At 33.7% G+C, this 20,171-nt stretch overlaps 1 protein-coding gene across 8 annotated transcripts in view; it reads left to right on the forward strand.

Annotated features, from left to right (window-relative positions):
- Nucleotides 1-6,426: 6,426 nt before the first annotated feature.
- nfixa (nuclear factor I/Xa) overlaps nt 6,427-20,171 on the forward strand; it is a 253,724-nt gene continuing 239,979 nt past the window's right edge. For all 8 annotated transcript variants that reach the window (XR_015475493.1, XR_015475500.1, XR_015475495.1 and 5 more), the window contains exon 1: nt 6,427-6,512. The gene's annotated coding sequence lies outside the window, so the exon portion shown is untranslated. The remainder of the gene's footprint in view (nt 6,513-20,171) is intronic.

The raw sequence follows: 20,171 nt of genomic DNA on the forward strand, positions 1-20,171 counted from the left end.
CAGACATACTGTGAAAATTTCCTTGCTCTGTTAAACATCATTTGGGAAATATTTAAAAAAGAAAAAAAATCAAAGGGAGGCTAATAATTCTGACTTCAACTGTATATATATTTATACAACGATGACCATGTTATTTTATGCTTGATTGTTCAATTTCTGTTCATAAATACTGTTAGAATCTTTAGAAAACCATAAAACTCTGTTTATTTTACATATAAATTTGCTCTGTTGTATTTGTATATGCTCATTTGTTATAATTTCTGCAAATATACTGCATAGAAAAACACTTGATCAGCCTGATCTATCTAAATGAATATCATGTTTTCCAAATAGAGCTATTCGATTCATCTGGTGAAATAAAATTTATATCACAATATATACAGCAGAAAAACAAAATAATTCAATGTCCGATTTTTCCAATATTGTGCAGCAGTAGATTGAACATACAACAATTAACTTGTCTCCCAAAAAACTCAAGAATTGTTTAGTTTAAGCTCATTTTAAATAAGTAGTTTGAACAAACAGCTAATTAAACATTTTTGAGTTTACATTATCCAGCTCACCAACTTAACTCTTACAAAGTACATTGTAAGAAACAAAGATTTATAACAAAAACAGGTTTATTAATAAACTAAAGCGATCCTACACTCAAAAAAGAGATTTTTGCTGGGGGTTTTTTCAGACTACTGAAACAAGTAACTAAACCAAGCTCAGACAGAGCTGAAGCAACACAATTCTTGAAAATTTGTTTGGGACAACTTAATTGACAACTCAATCTACATTTGTCATGTTAACTTAATCGATTTGTGTTTGGAAAACATGAGTAAGTTTTGTGGAACCCTGCATTTTTGTTTACAGTATATACAAGTTACCTTTTATCTATATTTTTGTAAATATAGGTATTTTGTAAACCTTAAGACTGCACAATATATAGAAAAAGTATTGTATCGTAATTATCTTATCGTAATCAAAGCTAGGTGCAATAAATTTAAATTTAAATGCACCAAAATGAAAATTTCGGGCCGAAACTGACAACTCTGGATGCAGTTGGCCCAAAATATGGTGCAGTGGGTAGTGATGTCACCTTACAGCAAGAAGGTCGCTGGTTCAAGTTTCAGTTGGTCTTAACGGGGGTTTCCTTCGGGTGCTCCGGTTTCCCCCACAAGTCCAAACACATGCGCTATAGGTGAATTGTGTAAGCTAAATTGTCTGTAGTGAATGACTGTGTATGGGTAAGTGCCAGTGATGGGTTGCGGCTGAAAGGGCATGTAAAACATATGCTGGATAAGTTGGCGGTTCACTCTGCTGTGGCGATCTCTGAGCTGAAAAGAAAATGAATGAATGATTTTTTTAGGTTAAATGTTATATCACAAGAAATATTGGGCTCTATTTTGATGATCCAGGTGCAAAGTCTAAAGCGCAGGGCACAAAAACATTAAGTGTGTGTCCGAATCCACTTTTCCTATTTTAAGGACAAAAAAATCTGCTCTGCGCTGCAGCGCATGGTTTAACAGGGTTGAGCTTATTCTCATCATGAGTTATAGGTGTGTTTTGAGAATAAACCAATCAGTGTTTCATCTCCTATTCCCTTTAAGAGTAAGTTGCGTCGCGCCATGGTGCATTTGCTATTTACATGGCAGACGCAGTGGAAAAACTGAACGCTTCACTAGCAAGAAAACGGTTAAACAGAGCATCTGCAGCACGAGAATGAGCCTCCTCAATCTTTACTTTCACTTTCACTCTCATGGATAAGACATCCAGTAGCATACATCATTAATTTTGTTTGTTAAGCGCAAAGATTTGTTTCAAAACTATTTCTAAATTCAGTTCTAATTTCCAGCATAGTTAAATCCAAATACACATGCTATGCCCCATGGTCTAAAACCTGACAAATGGAAAAATCTAAGCTTGTTTTTATTAAAACAAATATAAATATGCATATAATAAATAATACTGCTACTAATAATAACATTTTACATAAGCAAATTGTCATGAATAAACTAAAAAAAAACCTGAGATGAAGAAGGCATAAAAGTAGTGGTGTTTATATTGATGTGGAAAATAATAATTTCTGTAATATTTTCATCCTTTAATTCTTTTTCATTTGTAAAGACATTTGCGTATTGCTGTACATCCTGTGTGTTTTAAGCAATGTGTAAGCGAGGCGCACAACTAACGTGCTCTGCGCTGGATTTTAGACCTCCTCTCAGCTGGTCTGATGTGCAGTCTATTATAGTTTCTCATAATAGCAACGCGCCAGCAATGCGCCTCAACATGCCTCCTTTTTTAAACCAGAACGCCCATAGGCGCACAAATGAGTGCTAATGCATTTGCTTTTTAAACAGCGTGCTGCAAAACGCCAAAATGACTCTTGCACCAAGCTGAAACTAGCAAACAACAATTGCGTTGCTCCTTGCACTGGAATGCGCCGGGTGTATGATTGGGCCCATTATCACAATCCTGAACAGCAATATCGCATATCACATATTTTGCCCAGTACGGTGCAGCCCTACACGTTACACATTATTACGCTTTTTTATTGTTGCCCAGAACATGTGACTGTTTTTATTTATTTATGCTTTTAAACTGCATTATCGGACCTTGACCTTTGCTCTGACAAATTTTGATATTATAAAATGTGTAATACATAAACTTTATTTGCATTTTCACATATTGTCTGGATTTGTAATGTAAATTATAATACAGTATCCTATTTTGTATGCTATATAATGTTTCAAACTACAATGCAATAAAAGCCATTTAGTTAAACTGCAGAATTGTCAGTATCAAAATTGGTCAGAGTGTATGTGAATGCCACATAAATCCAAATGCGTAAATAAAGAAAACAAACACGAATGAATCGCAGGGAATATAGTTTATTTGTGTTTTTCTAACAGGGTAATACATATATTTGACATACTCTTAGCAAGCTTACGTTATGTACTTAGAAACAAATAAATATTTATTAAAGAGCGAAAAATCCCTCAAACAATCGTGAATCGTTGTTTAATGCCTCGGTTCGGATTTCCAATCTCACAGCAATTCGTAACTTTTTGATTTAGTGGTTAGTTCATATGAATTCGTACAATCTAATTCGTACAATTTACGATTTGCTCATCACCCAATGACAGTTGGGGTTAGGGGTGAGGTTGGGTGCCACGTCTCCTTTTTAAAATCATACATTTTCATATGACTGAACTCGTACGAATTAGCCACTAAACTGACAAAACGTAAAATACTTACATTTCCTCGTGAGATCAGGCTGGGATTTCCCGGGAAACTGCATAGTGTGTACTTACGTCATCGGTTGGTCTGTTTGTACATCATTATCGCGAATAGCAGAAAAAAGTGGTCCAGCTTTCGTAGTGCATAGGAAGTTTGGGTAGTTGCTTGAGGATATCAGTATTTTTCCTTTCGTTATTTGCTGAATTTTTAGTTACACCCTCAAACTATCAGATTCAGAAAGCTAAAGCACATCTCACTTCATTATCATAACACTAGCCTGCAGTTTCATACTTTAACCGCCAGAGGGCTGAATATTACATGGCAAAGTATTAAGCAATAAATATCTACACATTTTAACACAAGTTAGACGAATCAATTACAAATTAATCAAGTGTATGTGGTTTAATAGATAGCAGGGAACTGTCGGAATAATAAGTTCAATTAAAACTACAACTAGTACCATATCCACACTTCTTTTTAGACATTTAATGCGTTCTTTACGAAGGTTGTTGTAGAATTTAGTTTTTTTTCAGATCTTTTTCTTGGTTCCTTCAGAAACACAGATGGTTTCTTTTTCTTCTCTCTATCTCACACTCTGCCTCCCACTACCCGACAGGTGCAGAATAAACACACACACATACGCAGACATTATCAATGACATACGTCTCCTGAGAATGACAGTAGTCTGGGGCATTAAGGCTCTGCCAGGCTGAGTTTGGCTCTATATGGTGAGTCTTTTGATAGAAACACCTGCAAGATGGCTGAGTTTATCTGTCTTTAACGCCTCTCCTGTCTTTGGCACGGACTCTATAACACTTCAGCGACAAGAAAAACAGAGCAGAGGGGCTTTTATTTTGCTTAAGGTTAAGTGATCTCTAGATGTGTATGTGTGGGGCGCGGGGTTTAAGCCAGAATACATTCGCTCTTATACATGCACCTCCTGGTTAGGTGTTTACATGCGTATAAGTGGATATATGAAAGTCTGTGTGTGTGTGTGTGTGTGTGTGTGTGTGTGTGTGTGTGTGTGTGTGTGTGTGTGTGTGTGTGAAGCAGATGGCATGGCTGGGTATCTGTGGCAGTTTCTCAAATATATTCAGTGTTGTGCTCCATCTGTGACCCTGCATGCCAAACCTGGCCTGACCCTAAATCTGTCTGTCTAGGTATACAAATAAGAATTTTGTGACCCAAGTTTTGTTTCAAATAATAATAATGATAATAATAATAATAATAATAATAATAAAATCACATGTGTCATGGATATTTTTTTTTTACCCTAAACTTTTAAAAATAACTTTAAGTTGTTGTTAACTTTTTGAAACGACGATGAACTTCATGAAAGAAACGTTTAATATCTTAAATTAAAAGTAAAAACAATTTTTTTTACATTTTCTAAATGAATAATTTCCGCAGTTAAATTTAATTATGATTTTATTTTATTGGCGATATCATGATATTGAAAGATATGAAATATGAAGAACACAAAGACAAACAAGTCTTTTAATGTACATTATTTTTTAAAACTGTAACTGAGTTTAATTATTATATTAATAGTCTGCCTCTGTATTTTTAATTCATGTTAACTATGAAATCAGCTGTATCATCCATTTTAAACAATGCAAACCCCTCACTGCATGACAGCTGCACCTTCAGCAAACCTCCTAATTCCTGCAGCACGAGGACTTCATGATTGTTTATGAGCGTCAAAAGTGGTGGATCTGTTCAGTAAATATTTGACTGCGTGTCACTGCATATCAAACGACTTAAACAATATAGCTAAAGAAATCTCCACTGTGCTGAGCAAAAGCGCTTACTGAACAATGCAGCATTGATGCCTAGGCCCGAATGTAATGTGAGTGCGGCCCGTCGGGTTGAGATGGGAGGGGGGGCAAGCGTGCTTTTGCCTGGTTCAAGGCAACTGTACATAGTGTGAGTACGGCCTTTAGTTTTCTGTTTTGTTTATTAATGTTCTTTTGTTACTTTGGTTTTTGAATGTCCTGTTGTTTTTCTGTTATCTGCACGATTATTTCTTCATTAAATGCACTTGGATCCTACACTTTTGTATCCGTCTTTTCAACGTACTTTGACAACATCTAGATAAATATTGTCACACAATTCAGCACATACAGTAGACTTGCAACATCTGACTTAAAGTGGAAAACATTACTTTTTTTAAGGTTAAATTTGGAGTCACAGTGGCGCAGTGGGTAGCGCGATCGCCTCACAAAAAGAAGGTCACTGGTTCGAGCCCCAGCTGGATCAGTTGGCATTTCTGTGTGGAGTTTGCATGTTCTCCTCATTTGAGTGAGTTTTCTGCAGGTGCTCCGGTCTCCCCCACAAGTCTTAAGACATGCGGTAGGTGAATCGAATAAGCTAAATTAACCGTAGTGTATGTGTGTGAATGAGAGTGTATGGGTGTTTCCCAGTACTGGGTTGCAGCTGGAAGGGCATCCGCTGCATAAAACATATGCTGGATAAATTGGCGGTTCATTCTGCTGTGATGACTCCTGATTAATAAAGAGACTAAGCTGTAAAGTAAATGAATGAATGAATGTTACATGATTTAGATAGGCCTTTGTGACTTATAATTTAAAGAGTTTAAAGCACTTCAGCCTCATTTTTTCTTATTATTAATTGAGAAAATATTATTACAGATGCAAATACATATCATGAACTAAACAGTTTTTTTTAATACAATAATAGTTAGCCCTATATATTAAATCACAGCTTATTATGCCAGTTTAATAAGTCTATACACCAAGCAAGAGTCTTACATGCAATAGAATTTTCACCATTTCTTTAAAAAACTCCCATTTCTTTGAATATTTTTATTTATTGTATTGGAGTACAATATATGTTTATTTATTTATATAGCGCTTTTACAATGTAGGTTGTGTCAGCAGCTTAATATAGACGTTGTAAATATATACAACTAGAAAAGCAACCAATTAATAATCCATTTGCAGTGAGAAACAGATATTATTAAACACAGTTTTGGGGGATAGACAAAGGTTTTGATTTTTAAAAACTACAAATTAGCATTTAAAACTACAGTACGTACAGACCCTAAACATCTCGGCCTCTTCCTGTGTGTATCACCTGACTGCGTTCGCGGTATTTTTTCCCGCCCGGAAACAGTCTGTTGTTTCAGGTGGAGCAAATGCACATCATTAGTCAAAAAAAGGCAGCATATCGTGCTGTTTTGTCATCGTGTTCACAACAGTAAATCTTCTTGGCCTTCCGGAGATCTGTGTGGAAATCTGGTTCATGTTTGCCCTTGTTGTTCACAGGTAATGTTGACACAAATCGATTTAATTATGTTGTTTTACAGAAAAAAAGATATCTGAGGAGAAAGTAAACCCATGTTTTCATTACTAATTTCGTGTTAAAATTAGTACACTAATTTACACTATAATACACTAATTTCGTGTAAAAATTAGTAGGAAAGGTTTTTAATACTAGTCAGATTAACCGAACAAAACAGAAATCAAACAGAATAGTCCCAGAGTCTTAATTAGAAATTTAAATGCGTTAGGTATTGTATTAAATCTGTACATCCTCTAGAGGGCGCCAGACTGTTTTGAAAATTACACAACTGTGGATGCCAATAATGAATATCCCCCTCAAAATCAAGTAAAAAAAATGTTTTGTTTACCTCTACGTCTCCATTTAGGATTTACGACACTCTGACAAGTGTATTATTTTGTGTGAACTTGTGCACTATGGCTATATTAGTGAGAGTTTTCTAAAATGCCATTTCTTAGGGGTTTAGACACAGTAGGCATGTATTCATGAATATAATGTCATATATGACACAACTCTTTGTTGTTTGATAAAGTTGACATGCCAAATTGTTGTCAATCTATTTGACCTTTGTGAAAAAAAATGTATATGAAATGTAAATGGTGCTCAGAAATAAATAAAATAAAGTAAATGAAACTGAAAAAAATAAATAAGGATATTTATGGAATGCACAAATGTTAAGCATGATGACTTTGTTTTTAGATGTAAAATGGCTGTGGGGTCCTTCAGCTAACAGAACAGGAGGACTTTGTTTTACTGTTTTAGTCTAAATGTTTACAAAAGTCAAAATAAATCTTGGTGTGACTCTGTAAAAGTTAAACTAGCATGCATTTGACTTTAATTCTCTCTCTTTTTAAAATGCTGTTGTTGTATGTGGTAGTTAATGTAATCCAGCCTAGTATTTCCAACATTCTGGGCATCTAGAGTGCATGGCTGAGACTTAAAGGAACCTGGCATCGGTTTTTACAACACACACACACACACACACACACACACACACACACACACACACACACACACACACACTCACAATAGTCTGCTTTATAAGGTGCCCACCGATACCATGGCAACCCCCATGTTCTCAGCGAGAAAGGATACCGTATGCCAAATAAATGCCATGGTAACTTAAAAAAGAACAACATGTTGCCCGGCAACCTTTGAAAGTTATTAAGGGAAATAAGTGGGTACAGAGAAATTGATAGGGTGTTAAAAAGAGACGGGGGAGGGGGAAACAAACAGACAGGAAGAAATCTGACATTTTAGTGTATCCCTTTTCTGGGCCAAATTGCATCATTGTATCTAATAAAGAATGCTGCGATTCTGAAATCGGGCCATGATTAAATGTGTGGGTGAACACAATGACTCATTTGTGGCAATCAGCAAAGTTATTGTATATGGATATACATTCTGCTGGAGTTCACAGAGGTCTTGCAACAGCATGGTTTTGCTGTAATGTTTAATGCTGTGTGTGTGTGTGTGTGTGTGTGTGTGTGTGTGTGTGTGTGTGTGTGTGTGTGTGTGTGTGTGTGTGTGTGTGTGTGTGTGTGTGTGTGTGCAGAATGAGCATCTAAACTTTTTGAGGTTTTTTTTTTTTTTTTTGAGTCATTTTATAGCATCCATATAATCCATGACTTGTATTGTTATATTCTATGATATTATATTATAGGTTTTTGCATTCAGTGAACAAAATGTACAGGGTGGTTTTAAAATGTTAAAAAAGTCTTAAATCTACTGAAATATTTTGTCTTTTTGCACAGGTCTTAATTTTCCTTTGTTCATTTATAGCTTCCCAATCTGGCCGTTAACACTCATACAATCACCAACAATCCTAATCTCAATAAAACTTTTAGAAATAGCATTTATAACTTTATTTACCATCAGGTTTTGATTACTTTCCTTACAGTAACATTTGTTTAAAAGTTCTCCATTTATTTACTGCTGAGGATACAGAGCTGACCTATATTTGTTATTATTAAATTATGATTATTGGATTATTAAATGTAATAAATTATAATAATTTTGTTGATAGGGCAAGTGAAAATCTTTTCCAACTGGGATGTCAAAAAAATCCATTTGCATTTAGCGCTGTATAAGTCAAAAATTTCCTTCATAATGGTCTTAAAAGGTCTTTCTTGAATCTAAAATGTAACTTGGTGGAACCTTCAGAAACCCTGAGTTTAAGTTTTTATATACTTTCCACATTAAATATTGATTTAAACAGCTTGACAGAAAATGGGAAACTAGAAAATGTTTGTGGATAGTGACTTATTTAAGTATTTATTTATTTATTTATTTGTTTATTTATGTGACACAGAAAACTTTATAAATGATCATGAAAATTAAGCTTTGTATCACTAGAATATAAAAATAAATAAATATATGAAATGAATTGCGTTTCAAAATGCATTATAAAATGTTTGAGGTTAATAAATTTAAGTAACACTTTATATATTTATTCATTCATTTATGTGACACCAAAAAACTTTATAAATGATCCTGAAAATTCAGCATTGCATCACAGACATATAAATAAATAAATAAAATGCATTATACGTTTCAAAATATATTATAATAGAAAATGTTTGTGGTTAATAATTTAGGTAACTGTTTATTTATTTATTTATTTATTTATTTATTTATGTGACACAGAAAACTTATTATAACTTGGATGCAAAAAACTGTTTAAGTTCTAATAATATTTCGCAACATTCTTGTATTTTCAATGAGCATAGCATGACTTCTTTCAGACACTTTTTGTAGTCTATGTGCATTTCAAAAAACATAAATGGTTAAATATCTTTTGTGTTTTTATATTTTCTTAATCTTTGCAGTCTAAGGCTTTGGAAAGGTCTAGAAGGGATACAGCTGCGGACACTCGCATCAATACAGCATAATTTTTGTGACACTACAACATTAAATTTTTTTTACATTATTGTGATAGTTGGGTATAGATGGTAATAAAATAAAATTTAATGGGTAATTTAATTAATAATATGAATGAGACTGATTATTATTACTGTTTTTGCATTACTTCGATGTTTGGATTTAGGGTTGGAGTAGGGGTAGATTTTAATAAAATACAATTATTGCATAACTTAATAAGTAATATAAATAATTCTCATTACAATTGTTTTAAGGGTAGATGTTAATACAAAAATAAATGGTAATTTAATAAATAACATAAATGATACTGAGTATAATTACTGTTTTTACATTACTTTGATGTTTGGGTTTAGGGTTAGAGTAGGGGAAGACGTTAATAAAATACAATTTAATTGGTAATTTAATAAATAATAAAAATTATTCTCATATAATTAATGTTTTAACATTACTGTGAAGGTTAGGTTTAGTATTGGGTGGGGGTAGACGTTAATAAAATAACATTTAATAGGTAATTTAATAAATAATATGAATAATACTCTGTATAATTACAGTTTTACATTACTGTGAGTGGTAGATTTGGTGTTTGGATGGGGGTAAACCATAATAAAATACAATTAATGCACCATTTAATAAATAATATAAATAGTTCTCCTATAATGACTGATTTTACATCACTCTGAGGGTTGAGTTCATGGTTTGGGTAGGGGTAGATGTTAATAAAAAAAAATTAATGGTTAATTTAATCAATAATATGAATAATACTAAGTATAATTACTGTTTTTACATTACTTTGATGTTTGGGTTTAGGGTTAGAGTAGGGAAAAACATTAATAAAATACAATTTAATGGGTAATTTAATAAATAATATAAATAATGCTTGTTATGATTACTGATTTTACATTACTGTGAGGTTTGGGTAGGATAGATGTTAATAAGATTTAATAGATATTATGAATAATAAATAATCCTAATAATTCTTATTAATATTTTACATTACTGTGATGTTTGGGTTTAGGGTTGGGTAGGGGTGGACATTAATAAAATCGGATGGGTAATTTAATAAATAATATAAATAATAGTCTGTATAATTATTGTTTTACATTACTGTGATGTTTGGGATAAAGGTTGGAGTAGTGGAAGGTGTTAATAAAATACAATTCATGCATAATTTATTAATTAATATAAATAATTCTTGTTATAATGACTATTTTTATATTACTGTGATGGTTGGGTAGGGGCAGACATAAATCAAATACAATTTAACTTATAATTTAATAACATGAATAATACTCTGTATAAATACTGTTTTACATTAGCAGTAGTGTTTGATAAACCATAATAAAATACAATTCATGCACAGTTTAAATAATGAATAATATTGAGTATTATTACTGTTTTTACATTACTTTGATGTTTAGGGTTGGAGTAGGGGAAGACATTAAAAAATACAATTAATGCATAATTTAATGATATAATAATATAAATAGTTCTCATTATAATTAATGCTTTAACATTACTGTGAATATTAGGTTTAGTGTTGGGTGGGGGTAGACGTTAATCAAATAACATTTAATGGGTAATTAAATCAATAATATGAATAATACTAAGTATAATTACTGTTTTTACATTACTTTGATGTTTGGGTTTAGGGTTAGAGTAGGGAAAAACATTAATAAAATACAATTTAATGGGTAATTTAATAAATAATATAAATAATGCTTGTTATGATTACTGATTTTACATTACTGTGAGGTTTGGGTAGGATAGATGTTAATAAGATTTAATAGATATTATGAATAATAAATAATCCAAATAATTCTTATTAATATTTTACATTACTGTGATGTTTGGGTTTAGGGTTGGATAGGGGTGGACATTAATAAAATCGGATGGGTAATTTAATAAATAATATGAATAATAGTCTGTATAATTATTGTTTTACATTACTTTGATGTTTGGGATAAGGTTTGGAGTAGTGGAAGGTGTTAATAAAATACAATTCATGCATAATTTATTAATTAATATAAATAATTCTTGTTATAATGACTACTTTTATATTACTGTGATGGTTGGGTAGGGGCAGACATAAATCAAATACAATTTAACTTATAATTTAATAACATGAATAATACTCTGTATAAATACTGTTTTACATTAGCAGTAGTGTTTGATAAACCATAATAAAATACAATTCATGCACAGTTTAAATAATGAATAATATTGAGTATTATTACTGTTTTTACATTACTTTGATGTTTAGGGTTGGAGTAGGGGAAGACATTAAAAAATACAATTAATGCATAATTTAATGATATAATAATATAAATAGTACTCATTATAATTAATGCTTTAACATTACTGTGAAGATTAGGTTTAGTGTTGGGTGGGGGTAGACGTTAATCAAATAACATTTAATGGGTAATTAAATCAATAATATGAATAATAATTACTGTTTTGCATTATTTTGATGGCTAGGTTTAGGGTTTTGTTATGGGTAGACCAAATACAATGAGTAATTTCATAAAAAATATAAATAATTATTGTTAACTTCCGGCCGCAGCTGTATCCCTTCTAGCTATAGCCGTTTGATCGCCTATGTGAAAGCAACTCCATTACCACTGTGTTGGCTAAATTTGGTGTGAATTTACATTTATGTTCTTGGCAGACACTTTCTTACCAAAACTATGCCGAAGGAAGTGCATTTGTTGTGGTGGGATGATAGCTGGGGGAGCAATTTGAACCGTAAGACAAAACCACAGCATGCTAACAGGAATGTAACTTCGACACGACTGTAGCGAAGCACAGGAAATAAATGAAGTGTGATGGTTTGTTGGTAGGATTAAACTTTATATATATGTGTGTGTGTGTGTGTGTGTGTGTGTGTGTGTGTGTGTGTGTCTCTGTCTCTCTCTTTCTGGTTGCCTGTGGTTGTAGCTTTCCATATAGCCTGAAGTAATATGGGCCTGGTGCCCGATCTCAGCTCTCTGAGTTTGTGTGTGTGTGTGTGTCCGTCGAGGCAGATTAGACCAGGAACTGCTGCCACAAAAGCGCCCTGTCTAGTGCTCTTTAATTCCTCTAAATTAGCACCTCGCGCCAGGCACTTTACACACACACACACACACACACACACACATACACACATACACAGAAGCAGTGCCATACTTTTAACTGCCTTGATAATCACAGCGTCAACTAATAGTCTTGCTCTCACACTTTTCTTGCCTCTCACACTTTTTTTCACTAACTCTTGGCGTCAGAGGAGAGTTTTTTCGTCCTGTGAGATGCGGCTCCCTCAGTTAGCCGCTAATGTGAAGCTGATAGCGCCGTACGCTCTAATGCCCTTTAATTCACTTACCAGTGCTGAACTAACACAATACCTTTGTAGCCACAATGAGCCAAAGTCTCAAATCCTTTTAACCCATACATTGTGTTGTGTGTCGATAAAATGCAATCTGGCCCGCAGCTGAAACGCGTCCTGCTGCAGGTGGATTGGGAAGCAGTGCAGAGGCTGGTTTGGCGAATCTGTTTGTTTACATTAATACTTTAAGACCATAGATGGGGTTACTTTATTCTATCCATCCCTCCATCCATCCCTCCATCTATCCATCCATCCATCCATCCATCCATCTATCTATCTATCTATCTATCTATCTATCTATCTATCTATCTATCTATCTATCTATCTATCTATCTATCTATCTATCTATCTATCTATCTATCTATCTATCTATCTATCTATCTATCTATCTATCTATCTATCTTTTGTTCTATTTCTTGTTCTATCTATCTGTCTGTTTCTGTCGATCCATCCATCCATCCATCCATCCATCATTAAAACAGACAATGGCCATTTTAACAATGCCAAACAGAGAAAATTTTTAATAATTTATAAATAATCATATTAAATAAATAAATAAATAAATAAATAGATGAAAGAATTAGGAAAAATAATCATAATATTAATGAATTAGTAAATAATCTAAATAGAATATAAATTTATATACTAATAATTATGAATTTGAATTGAATTACAAAAATAAACAGAAAATTAGTAAATTAAATAAAATAAATAAATAAATTCTGTTATACTCAGTCGCCATGAATATTTAATTATACAGGATTTCAGGAGGTCGGGTTCTCAGCAATATTTTCCACATTATACACTCCGCCTGGAAACAAGTCTGACTGGATAAAAAAACAAAAAGAACCAACAACGATGTTTACTATATGTCCTACTAATTTCCTTTTATGTTCTGCTGACAGAGTATTGTAAACTTTTAAAGGTGTTCGTGAATGAATGATGCATGGTTGTTGTTTTTATTTTGAGGACGATTACACACCCCTAAACATGAAGTGGCACAAAATGAAAGGTGATTGGTTGGCTAACCTGTCGGTCAAATAGCATAGTGGGCGGTCCTTGACTATTCAAAGTGGTCAAAGTTCCCAGACCTTCAGCCGCTAGTCTGAGGTCTGGCTACGCGAGACTATACTGTAGCTTTTTCCCCGACATTCTTCAGAATATCTTCTTTTGAGCCATTTTTAAATGTTGAGCTTCACAAAACTCAAGTAAAATAGATGGTAGCAATTTGTTATTAATAATTGCGGATTGTAACATTGTTGGTTTCCCAGTTCGGACTGGAAGAGCATCCGCTGCATAAAACATATGCCAAAATAGTTGGTGGTTCATTCCGCTGTGGCGACCCCTGATAAATATGGGACTATGCTGAAGGAAAATGAATGTATCTTGTTTCTTGTGAGGGGTAGGAGGATAGAAAATACGTTTGTACGGTATAAAAAGCATTACTTCTATGGCAAGTCCCCATAAATATAGCTGTGTGTGTGTGAGTGTGAGAGAGAGAGAGAGAGTGTGTGTGAAGCGGGCCACATGTAGAGATCTATTCACTAATCCCCACTGTCCTCTGCATCTGCACACACACACTCTGTGTGCTATCTGGGGCAGCAGAAGGTCTGGGCATGAGTTTTGCACTGTTGGCATCACAGCCTGGGCACTGGCACTCATGAGACTGAGAGAGAGCTGGGTGCACAGTGTGTGTGTGTGTGTGTCTCAGTATACTAATGAATTAAGTAAAATATAAAGAAAACCTATAGATAAACTAAACCCTACAGCACTGTTTAGAACACAAGTGAATGAGAATAGAAAGTAAGACATTGATGAGGAGGAGTAATTGATTGGCTGGTTGAGGGACGCTAATAAAACAGCACTCGTTTGTGTCACAGTTGTAGTGATTTTGGTAATCTCTCGCTGTCTGAGAGGGCAGATGCCCAGGTCATCCCGCAACAGCTGGCTCTCCATGTGCTGTGACCAAGTGTTGGAGAGTCTGTCTCTCTGCGTGTGTGTGTGTGTGTGTGTGTGTGTGTGGTTTCGGCAAGTCATCATAAATATTCATTGTCTCAGTGAAATTTTATTGCCAAATGATTCCCACTAATGCCAAAGAATTAACTCTTCGTCACTTTTGTCCTCATGCTCGCTCTGTCTCTCTCTCTGTGGCCCTTTTTGTCTTTCTATTCGAACAAAGCTTTTTTTTCTGCATGCTTATAAAAGATTCACGATACGAACATTTATTTATGCGTGCCCTTTAAAATCGAAGAAGGGATATTTTAATGCACATATTTTTCATTTATTCCTGTAAGTGTTTCTTTGTGATTGTTTTTATGTTCATTTATGCTTATATTTTACTAGATGAAAGAAGTAAAGAAGGATAAGTTTATATACTTTCCACCCTACGCTTCTTAGACTGCAAAAAGTGATTTTTTTGGTCTTGTTTCTAGTCCAAATATCTGTTTTAAAGGAAAAACTCATTTAATTTTGGCATATTATTTCTTAAAACAAGACAATATTTTTTGCTTGTCTAGAAAGTGCTTCTTGATTTTTAAGTTTTTATTTTTTATATTTCGACTAGAAACTGGACAAAAATAGTTTGAAAAGCATTTTTACAAGTTTAAGTAGATTGAACATAAAACAATTGAGTTGTTCCCTCCCAGAAAAAATGTAAGAACCAATTTATGTATGTTTTGATATGCATGCATATGTTTTTTATGTGCACATTTTTCATTTGTTCCTGTAAGTGTTTTTTTTATTGTTTATTTGTTCATTTATGCTTGTATTTTACTAGATAAAAGAAGGATATGTTTATACTTTCCACCCTACGCTTCTTAGACTGCAAAAAGTGAATTTTTTTTTTTGTCTTGATTCTAGTCCAAATATCTGTTTTAAGGGAAGAACTCTTTAAATTTGGCTTTTTTTTTTGCTTGTCTAGAAAAAATACTTCTTGATTTAAGAATTTTTTTTTTTTTTTTTGATATTTGGACTAGAAACTGGACAAAAATAGTTTAAAAAGCATTTTTAGCAGTGTAACTTTTCTTTATACACTGCTTTAGAATAATGATGATTATTGTGAAAAGCACTATACAAATAATCTTGAATATAGATATAAATTTATTTATATGGTTAATGTCTCAACTAATAATAAATGCAAAATCAACATCATTTAAAGCAGTGAATAAACAAAAGAACAGCAATAACAATGTTAAAGTGTAAAACAAATAGACATACAGACGTTTCACACCACAAAATATTGTCTTATTGCAGATTTTTTTCCCACATTTTCTAACATAATACACAATTGCTTCATTGTTTTTACAAATTTAAGTGGATTAAACATAAAACATTTAAGTTGCCCCCCCCCCCAAAAAAAATGTAAGAATAAATTTATGTATGTTTTCATATGCATGTATGTTTTATTATGCATATTTTCCATTTATTCCTGTAAGTGTTACTTTGATTATTTATTAATAGATTCATAATAAAATAAGTAAAGCTGTTAAAGAAAATGTCTTCATATCATATCCTTCAAATTGATTAAGTTAACTAATAAATTACATTAAGTGGATTAAACATGAAACATTTAAGTTGTCCCAAAAAAGCTCATTGTTGTTTCAGCTAACTTTAAATAGGTAATTTAAACAAATTGCATTTTTTTTTATCGAAAGGAGGACATAAATATTAATTTATTTACATGGTTATGCACAGTAAAAATTGATAACTTGAAGCGAGTAAACAATTCCGTTAAAAGCAACAAGTTGACTTTACAAAAATAATGCAAGTAAACCCATTGTAGCTTGGAACTGTTAAGTTGACTTAATTTTACAATTGCAAATTAAAACTAACACATTTTTACAGTGTCAGACTATTTTAGCACATCTGTTTTCAAATAATTATCATAATTATCACAAAATTACACATTTAGTGCTTCATTAAGCCTTTATTGAATTTAAAAGACACACTATATATATATATATATAATATATATATATATATATATATATTAGGCGAGGCAGTGGCGCAGTAGGTAGTGCTGTCGCCTCACAGCAAGAAGGTCGCTGGTTCGAACCTCGGCTAAGTTAGCGTTTCTGTGTGGAGTCTACATGTTCTCCCTGCCTTTGCGTGGGTTTCCTCCGAGTGCTCTGGTTTCCACCACAGTCCAAAGACATGCGGTACAGGTGAATTGGGTAGCCTAAATTGTCCGTAGTGTATGTGTGTGTGTATGTTTCCCAGAGATGGGTTGCGGCATACATATAATAAAGGTTGAATTGGAAAAAAGTGATTGGTTTACTTTTATTTTTAAAACGCGAGTACAATTTGTTTGAGCAGTTCCAAGTTACAATGGGTTTACTTAGATTTGTAAAGTCAACTTGTTGCTTTTAAGGCAATTGGTTTACTCACTTTAACGAATCACTTTATACAGTGTGATCTTAACTAATAATAATGTACATTTGATAAAAATATTAATATTTGCTAAGAGGAAATTGCAGACTTAAAGGGACCGTTCGCCCAAAATTGAAAGCTTTGTCATCATTTACTCATCCTTTTACTTGTATCTAACCTTTATGAGTTTCTTTCATTCTGAAGAAAGCAGGAAATCTGTAACCATTGACTTGTAGTATTTGTCTTTTCTATGGAAGTCAGTGGTTACAGGTTTCCAGCATTCTTCAAAATATCTTCTTTTGTTTTCAGCAGAGGAAGAAGAAACTAAAATGTTTGGAAACACTTGAAGGTGAGTAAATGTTCGTTTTGGGGTGAAAAAAATGCCTTTAACATCATTTTAAGACAGTAAATCCATATTTAAATATTAAAAGTGCAAAAACAAAAATACAAATACAGAAGCTTTACACATAAAAAATATAAACCGTTTCATTGGAAATTTTTAGAGTGGGCTTTTAAGGTAGTTTACCATTTTTAATACACACTTTAAATTTAATGCTTTATAATTTAGTCTACAATCTTCTATTCTTCCACTTTGTCATTGTGCTTGAATTACAGCCATGTATATCCTTAAACCTAAAGTTGATTCAGTACATTAAATACTCGACTCTTCGAACATATCTAAAGATTTTTTCCTTTGCTGTAAGAATCCCTAAAGTAAAATCAGACAGAAATGGCAGCCAGGATGGAGTCATAACTTCCGATCAATACAGCTATACGAGTCCTTCAGAAATCAAGTCTGATCAATACGAGTCACTTAATCAGAGGCAGATGGAAAGCTGAAAAGAAAAGCAGCCGAAGCTCACGAAATAGAGATGAGTAAGGTAGTAAGAACTCAGGAGAAGACAAACCAAAAGTCTCAACCTGTTAAAGACAGATGGGGAGAGAGAACAGAAGGGAAAAACAAAATGAAAGACATGAAGGCCAGTGAAGAGAGACCAGTGAGAGAATAAAACATACGCAGACTTCATTATTAAACAGAGCATCGTCCAAAAATGAGAAGAAAGAAATGTTTAGCCTCCCAGTCAGGAGTCGCAAACTCAACAAAACTTTGCTCTAAAATGTGTGATTATTAAATTATTGTGCTGTTGTTCAAAGCTGCAGTCAGCCAAGAGTAAAACAGCGCTGTTCACACTGTATGCCCTTGAATTAAATCTGAATAATGCTTGATGATGTGCCACTGGAATATAGCAGTTGAAAAGAACAAGGGAAAAACAATTTCTATGGCAAATACTTTTTGTTTGCTTTTAAAGGAAGTTGTTTTATTCGCCTGGGACTTTTAAAAAGAGTTGGATATATATATTAGAATTAGAATTATTAATCCCCCTTTGAATTTTTTTCTTTTTAAAATATTTCCAGAGCAAGGAAATTTTCACAGTATGTGTGATTATATTTTTTTCTTCTGGAGAGTCTTATTTGTTTTATTTCGGATAGAATAAAAGCTGTTTTTATTTATTTATTTTTTATCACCAGACAAAAACATTAGCCCCCTTAAGCTAATTTTTTTTCGACTGTCTACAGAACAAACCATCATTATACAATAACTTGCCTAATTACCCTAATCTGCCTAGTAAACCTAGTTAAGCCTTTAAATGTCACTTTAAGCTGTATAGAAGTGTCTTGAAAAATATCTAGTCAAATATTATTTACTGTCATCATGACAAAGATAAAATAAATCAGTTATTAGAGATGAGTTTTTAAAACTATTATGCTTAGAAATGTGCTGAAACAATCTTCCCAGAACAGAACAGAAATTGGGGGAAAAAAATAAACAGGGGCGCTTAATTCAGGGGGGCTAATAATTTTAAGCAACTGTTTCTGCTGTTCTGACGTCAGCTGCAGATGTGAATGAATGGCAGAAGAAAGTAGTTCCTCATACAAAAAGGGTTTTTAGACTTTCCGTGTTTGATTTTCTTTTTTAAATACACGATTATTCCGTCAAACTGTTATATAAACACAGTATCTCACTTGTAGCAGTGTATATCGTCTCTGGTGGGGAAACTGAGCCACTCGGCCTGCAGCCTTGAGCCAACGTATGCCTTCCACCAGTGCCGATATACAGCCATATCACACTGCTACTCGTGGGATATTGCTCATATATATGTTCATATATGGCCACATAAAATGATGTCTATATATTATGTTGATCTTATTTTGATCTATATATACGTAGATATGACCAAATACGAAACATGTCATATATGTAATTTGCTTTTATTTCTATATATCAGATTTCTACATGGGCTGCCCTGATCAATTCCTTCATGTTGTCTCAACACAAATCAATTAAGTTAACTTAATTGTTTTTACAAATTTAAGTGGATTGAACAATAAAACAATTAAGATATCCCTCAAAAAAACAAAAGAACTTTGTTTATTCAGCTCATTTTAAATAGTTTGAACAACCAGCAAAACTTATTTTCCTAGTGTCTTTCCAGAGCGTCTCTGATCACTGCAAATCTGACCCCCAGATAACACACACATGCACACACCGCAGCATTGTTATCATCCCACATCCAGCGATCCTCTTTCACACGCCAATGACCCCCCAGAATCTGCCCGAATGCCCTCAGGCTGCGCTCTGAAAGACCCCAGAGAGCCAAAGTCAACGCCCCGGACCGACCGAAACGGTGGCGCCCACCCAGGAGTCCGACCTCTCGCCTCGCAGGAGCGTCCAGAAGCGAAAACAATGAGGACCAGCATTGTCATCAAACAACTGGCTTGCAGATCAACCCCAAAACCTGCAGGAGGCAAGAAATTTCACAGCCGCTGGAGAAGCTCTCAAAGTCCGCTCTGGTGGCACACAAATGGGTTTTGCGTTTGGCTGGTGGCTGTAAGCAAAGGGACAGGAGCGAGTCTGAAGAACAGCCAGGCGTATGCAGTGACCCCGAGCGCGTATCGGGCCAAACGCCACGGGCAGCTGATAAGGTCACTTTGCGCTGATCCAGTGCATGATTTGGCTTTTAGGGAACGTCCTTTG

This window comes from Danio rerio, chromosome 1, assembly GCF_052040795.2.
Source record: "Danio rerio strain M-AB ecotype USA chromosome 1, GRCz13ab, whole genome shotgun sequence".
In the NCBI taxonomy this organism is placed as follows: Eukaryota; Metazoa; Chordata; class Actinopteri; order Cypriniformes; family Danionidae; genus Danio; species Danio rerio.